A 7509-nucleotide genomic window follows, 5' to 3' on the forward strand; every position below is an offset into this window, starting at 1 on the left:
TGTCTCCAAAAGTGTCCCGGTTTTTTCTTGCCCTAAATCGTGCGTATCTATTAATAAGGCACTTCAATAATCAATAATCAGTCCCGTGACGGCCTCCACTAACTAGCTACTAACTTGGGTTATGGGCCCTGATTTTCATTTTCACTGTCACTTACTCATTAGCGAAGTACGACCCTTTGTCAATTACCTACAGTACCAAATTTCGGCATACTATTTAAAAAGCTCATCATGATGATCGAACAGAGAGTACTTTAAATGTAGCTTGTACCGTTTTCGTGTGGCATTCTTCAGAAGTGAGCGGTCCGTTTACCAAAATTTTCGGTCAAATCTCCATTCAATTAACACGGGATTTGGCTAGCTATGCCTTGCCCTCACTCACTGTTTTACCAAAGTACGAATATTTCTGAACATCTAACCTAGCTGTAATTTTAGGTCATGTTAGAGAAATATATTTGCTAGAAGTTTTTGAGAGTACTTTTAATATTGGCCGGTTATTTTTCACACATTGACGTTAACTAGGCAAATGCCTATCCTTTTAACGTGGCACGATTTGTAGAGGTCATAGCTCAATGGTGAGAGCACTGTGTATTGTGTATAGGAAAACGGACAGTAACTGCAGTATGGTGTGTATTTCTCCTGAAAAAGGAGAAATTGTGTGGGTTAAGTTCAGCCTCGTACGTGTTCTTCCCCCGTTTGAAGCGTACGTGTTCTCCCCCGTTTGACTGATGACGTAGGTAAATGAAGCGGACACTTTATCGTGCTCTCATCATACAATCACAATCACTTTGACATAGTGGAGACAATCACTGCTTGCTTGAGAGCAGTTGGACGAAAATGTGTGCTCAGGTGTATCGAGGTGGAAACTGTGTACATGATGGTTTATAAGAGAATCGTTTTCGTATCTTTTGAATCTCTCCATATGTTATGATTTAAATAAAAGGAACAGTAAGTTGAAATAAGTAATAACGTGCATCTTCCTGTGGGCCGGTTTCAGGTCAGTCCTAATTTCGCCCCATTTTAGCATTAAAATTGCAAATTCTCGCCGTTTCATACGCAATTATCCCGGTAAAGTTGTAACACTTCGATCCAAAGAGACAGGTTCCACTCATGTTGCCGTGCTCATGGGGCAGCAAAATCCGGCCCTGACTGAAAAAGGAATAGTAATACCTCATTCAATCATACTTCGGTCACAAAATTCAATTCAATTCAAGAAACATTTCTTAACTTCAAAAATACATTACAAATTACAAATGCCATAATTTGCAAACCAATTACATACAAAACAAAGTAGTGTATCCTATCACAAGCCTACTGATTACAGTCAAATGCGATCACGTTAAAACAAACAACATATTGAAAGGCAAGAGACATAACAAAAGTGGGCCTGAGACAAGATTAAGAGGGGCATCAATAAAAAACCTGAAAAAAGTTGTGGGGCAACACACGTGGAGCAAGCTCGTGGGTACGGGTTGCCGGCAAATAGTACAAAACGAACATACAAATACAAACATGAAAAGACATTACAATAAAATAAGATGTGAACAAGAGTCAAAGAATAATTACTGGTAAACCGGTTTAGAAAACAAATTGCTCTTAAAATGATGTTTGAAGGAGCTTGTGGATGTGGCATTTTGAATGGAAATGGGAATGGAGTTCCATGTTAACTCCATGCACTTTAATTGAGTTAGCAGCAAGAGGTGGATAGAAATAATTATTCACACGCCTTGTACTATGACTATGACTATGACTATGAATTGTAGCACTATATTGAAAATAGTTGTCAAAAGTGCAGGAAGCAAGCAGGTGTGAGCTTTGAACATAAAGATAGCAGTATAGGCCTAAAGTTCATTGATATCATCCAGACGAAGGCCCAGTATGTGCTCGAAAATCAGCATTGGTGATGTTGCGGGGTCCGTTCGGGGCTCGCTGGGGAAACTCACTCAAAGGTAGAGGCTCTCATAAACATTTTATAGTTCTTTATTCTTTATTTATTTATCAAACCCAATCATCACGAATCATCACGCGGCCATCCAAGATCTCTTACTTTTTGACCTTTGACCACGTGGCTACTCAGACTCTTTAGAGTCGCGTAGAGGGCGCTCGCATAATATACCAGTGGATATCTGCGCCCATGCTGCCAAGCGAGTGCCACCGAGCGTCATGTCAAGGAAAAAACAATGTATAATTATTTATTTTTGAAAGGTTTGAATAGGTAATATTTTGCCCCAAAAACAACATGCTACTACAACATGTGTATTGACATAAAAACATAGATATAAGGAGTGGTATGTTGTGGAAACCAAAGGTAGTGCACAGCAGTCTGCAGTATCTGCAGGACACTACCATCTGCACAACATGTACATGTCTCATTGGGGTAGCTAACAAGGGGATGACACTAAATTCACGGTTATTCTATTAGCAACGCAAAACTTATGAAAAATTCAGCTGGTTTACTAGCTAGAAAGTGAGGCCAGTTATCGATCCGTTATGAATAATTCATGTTCGACCCCTTGCATCATGTTAATTGATATTGGCAAATAACAACGTTGTTAGTTTTGCGAACTTTGCCTGTTCAATGAGAGTATAGCGCGCCCCAAGACATCTGGGCACAAACCAGGCGAAAACGATCCAGTTTAATGAAATGGCGGACGGGTATTCCCATCAGGCAACAGTGATATGTTTTTCAAAGAAAGTCTACTAATTTGATATGAAATGACATTTTGCAATAGCAAAGTCAAAATTAGGACTTGCTGTCAATAATATGAAGGAAATATGTGACAGAGGCAAGGTGTTAAATACAAGTAGTATTTGAACTATAATAACCTTTGATACCCGACCTGACCTTCCATCATGGCGCCTTATTCGCCTTATGTATTTCTATTATGCTCTCAAGTAAAATAAAATACCAATCTGCACTAAGCAGACAGAATGTTACTTGGCTCCCAGCATGAATTATTGATTTTATACGGAGGTAAAGAAATGCACAATGTATGTGCAAGCCGTGCAACGATACTCCAAATATTTACGGTAAATCTGAATAGTGGTCACATGTTGACATATCATGTGTTCGGGAAATCACGTGGCAACATTTTAAGATTTCAGGCTTGTTTACTAGTTAATTGCCATTTGTACTCTTTATTATTTATCTTTGTTAATTAACATATATTTTAAATGCTGATAAATCGTGGTTGGCTGCCCATGATATCTGTTAAATTCAATGTTTTATGAATATAATTCTACCACGCAGAGGAGCATAGTACAATTTCACAGTTCCGACTTCGCTAGATTTCGAAGCTCTGCTCTTCAAATTCATGTAAATTTCAAAGTTTATACACTTAATATATTTAATATGATACTAATTTTTTGTTATAACCAACTGGTACACGAAATATACTAGTTTATTACCTATACAGATAAGTGAATATCAGCCTTCACTCAGCAATTTGACATGCCCGGCATATGCAGCCATTCTCCGTCTGGATAACATGACTGTCGCCCTCAATACGTCTGGGCACAAATTTAAATAACAATACGCTATTTACATATCAATGCGGCCTCATGCTAATTAAAGCTGCCCCATCCAGGAGTTCATCTATGTAGCTAATCTCATGAACCATGCACATACATGTACAGATGCAAAAAGGACATTCCTGAAAAAGGTGGAGAAATATATAAAGAACCAGTGCCAAAATGTAGCAGCGCCCTTCAAATTAGTAATAATGAAAATGAACTAGTTTGGTAATGGAAAAAATGCAAAAACACAAACTCACAAGTACCACTTCCTGATTTGTTACAAGTAGCCCAGGGACAGGCTAACAGCGCTTCATGACCAGTGGCGGTGCCAGGAAATTTTTTTCGGGGGGGCATTAGGGGGGCAAAGTGAATTTCAGGGGGGGCTGCATAATCAACAAATTTTGTGCAAAATTACTACCCGCAAAAGTGGAAATTTTGGGGTGTTTTTTTTTTGGGGGAGCAACAGTGGAACAAGAATTCTGACTGGGCAATTTTTGTGCAAAATTACTACCCGCAAAAGTGGAAATTTTGGGGTGTTTTTTTTTGGGGGAGCAACAGTGGAACAAGAATTCTGACTGGGAGGGCATTCCCCCCCCCCCCCCATGGCTCCGCCACTGTTCATGACATGAAACCTGATTTACTCTTGACATCTTAAAACAAAAGCAGTACGTTTGTATTCTCCATTTGTTTGTGACACACTTACAGGTCAACTCGATAAAAATTATATGATCAATTTTGTATTAAAATCTTGATTTTAATAAATTTAAAAGACGGAGATAATTAAATTCCCATTAAACGATCCCTTGTTAAACGATTCCCCTATTTGTGGTAAGTGAAAGATCGTCTATACCTGATTCGTGCGACAAACCAACCGTTATCGCTAGTTGATTTAATAGACTAAAGCTGAGCAATTTAATTACCATTGAAGCGGTGTTTGTTTTATCTTGATATGCATTTTATTGGTTTTCGATACACGTTTCATCAATTTGTTCTCAACACACTTTACCATAAATAATTGATCAACATGCATGTTTTTCTTTTAATTAAGATTGATGTGTGACCTTAGCCAAAAACGTACCAGTGAATTGAATATGCGTGTTATTAAAAAACCCTGTGGAATGATGCATATATTAGGGACGCAGTGTAGTAAATCGACAAAGGTATTATTGCTGAACAATAAAAATACATGCAAACCAATCGCCATCTCGTGAACAGTGATTTTCTTTCTATAAGTTATTACCGGTACAGTAATAAGTGACTTACAACCGGTATTTATAGTGACTTATTACCGGTAATAAGTGACTTAATTCCGACCGTGTGAACACGACTAGAGACTTGTTTGAGAAAATATACTACCGTAAAACCCCGTCTACAAGCATATAGAGTGCTTTTTATGAAAGCTAAATAAATCCAGGCGCCATCCAGAACAATCAGAACATTATGGAGTTTTAGCAAATAAATTACCGATACAAGCAAACACAAACAAATACTATTGTATGACCAGTCTATTGCATCAGGATATTTATGGCTGTTTCGTTTTAATATAGCCTTCATCACAATAACTCTATATGCTTGTAGACGAGGTTTTACGGTATTAATAAAGTGTATGATTTTGAATGGCTCTGACTGAGACGAGGAATCAGTTTACTAATTCATGGTCGTGATACCAAGATGGAATATTCATTCTTCGCATTTACTGTCATGCTTTTCAATGTGAATATTTGATCGTTTGAATCAAAGGGTTCAAGTTCAAGTTCAAGTTTTATTTGTTTTCATCTCAATTCACAAAAGTTATACAATTGGAAATGCAAGATAAGAAATACTTAATGATAATTACTTATAGAAATACAATATAAGAACATGAGAAGTGAAGAGATGTGGATGCCGCAAAGACGCAGAGCGTGAAGCTTGTGGCACCCAATCTGAACAAGATGGAAATTTAACTTACGCTACAATATTAATATGTACTACAAGATGAAATCATGTGGCCGAAATAAGAATAAATGAAATTTAATTGAACGGAATCATTAAATCAGATAATCAAAAATACAATAATAAAAAATATATATATAATAAATCACATATTTTGACACAAAGCTGAATGAAAGGAGAAGCGTATGATTCCTTCACATAAGGATAATTTGGACAAGATCGGAATCAAATAATTATATTGTGCCAAATAAATTAATGGAGTATGGACAGACTGAACAATACAGACAGGACAGGACGGGACAGACCCAAGAGAGATGGAAAGTTTGAAAATACCCTTAATCAGTTGTGGTATAAGATTCGATTAAATAATCTTTAAGTCTATGTTTGAAAATAGCCAATGTTGGAGACTGTTTCAATGATTGGTCGAGGGAGTTCCAGAGCAGGGCACCCTGAATCCGAAGGATATTTTCAGCCAGCCTGGTATTGGTAAGGCTTACATGAAGGTCATTCGAAAAACGGGTGTCATGGGTGTGGATGTCTTTGTTGGTTATAAAATAGTCTGGGTCAGTAGTATGAGATGGTAGTTGGTCATGAAGGTAATTGAACATAAATTGGGCAGTTTGGAAAATGTAGAGGTCTTGGATTTTAAGCGTCCTGAGAGACTTGAATAAGGGGTCGGTGTGGGCGAGCCAAACTGAATAGGTACATGTTCTGATAATTTTCTTCTGCATCAAAAAAAGTGTATGGAGATGGGAGTTGTTTTTGTCTGCCCAGATCATGGCACAGTATTTAAGATAGGGGAAAACAAGAGTATTGTAGAGAGTGATCAAAGAATCAGGGGGGTTAAGGGAAGGGGTATGAACGTTTGGACAGTATTTATTGTGAGACATTGGAGCACATCATTCTGAATTCGAAGAAATATCCTTCTGATATCAAATAATTTTGATTTTTTGAAATTCGCAATGTAATACACATTATATGGCAAATCATTAAAAATTGATATTTTTGATATTTAACAGTACTTGAAGTAAACTATATAAATCTGATGATTTATACTTAAAGTGTATGTAGGTGGGATGAAAAGCCGACGATCAATTGAAAATTTTGACCTTTCGTATTGAAGATATGGATTTTTTTCCCCAAAACACCAAAAAAAAAAATAGGTCTTTTGGGAAAAAATCCATATCTTCAATATAAAAGGTCAAAATTTTCAATTGATCGTCGGCTTTTCCTCCCAGCTACATACACATTAAGAATATATCATTAGATTTATAACATTTATTTCGAGGACTGTTATATATCAAAAATTTGAAAAATATCTAATTTTAATAATTTGTCATAAAATTTGTTTAATATCATTAATTTCAAAAAATGAAAATTATTTGCTATCAGAAAAACATGCTTCGTATTCAGAATGCAATTCGAAACGTCTGAGGTGCTCTCATGTCTCACAAAAATACTGTCGAAACGCCATAAACGCTTATTTTAGATCCCTTAGTGCATCATGCGTGACCGTGTAAATTATTGATTATTTATTCCCCTTATTGACGGCTTTGGGGTTGCTAATGCAAAAATCTTAAAGTAATATTCTCCATTTTTATTAGAAAGTCATTAGACATCTTACACTTCCTACAATGCATTTCTCAATCAAGTTCCATTTTAATCTTCTGTAGTGAGTTGCTATAATTTGCTATCTCGAAAGTGACCAACGTACGCGGTACATGAATGGGGAGAGCACTAAAAGATTTTGCAAAATATATTTATTTCTTGACTTATTTCTTGACATGCTTGGTCAGTCTATTTAGTCTAGGAGCAAGGGGTTTGGAAAAATTGTCGAGTTCAACACCCATGTCAACCAATCTTTGATACAGGTGTTAGTAGACCCTCTAGGTCACTACTAGAGGGGTAGTGGACTCCAATATTGTAGGGTAAGTTTTTTGAGGTCACGAAAGGTCACACAAAATGAAAATGCTTCGATCTTGTTGAAATATCTATCAAATTACTCGTCTGATGGACAAGGATTAACAATCTATCGTTATTTAGTTATCATACAAAAACCCCATT

This window comes from Amphiura filiformis, chromosome 16, assembly GCF_039555335.1.
Source record: "Amphiura filiformis chromosome 16, Afil_fr2py, whole genome shotgun sequence".
In the NCBI taxonomy this organism is placed as follows: domain Eukaryota; kingdom Metazoa; phylum Echinodermata; class Ophiuroidea; order Amphilepidida; family Amphiuridae; genus Amphiura; species Amphiura filiformis.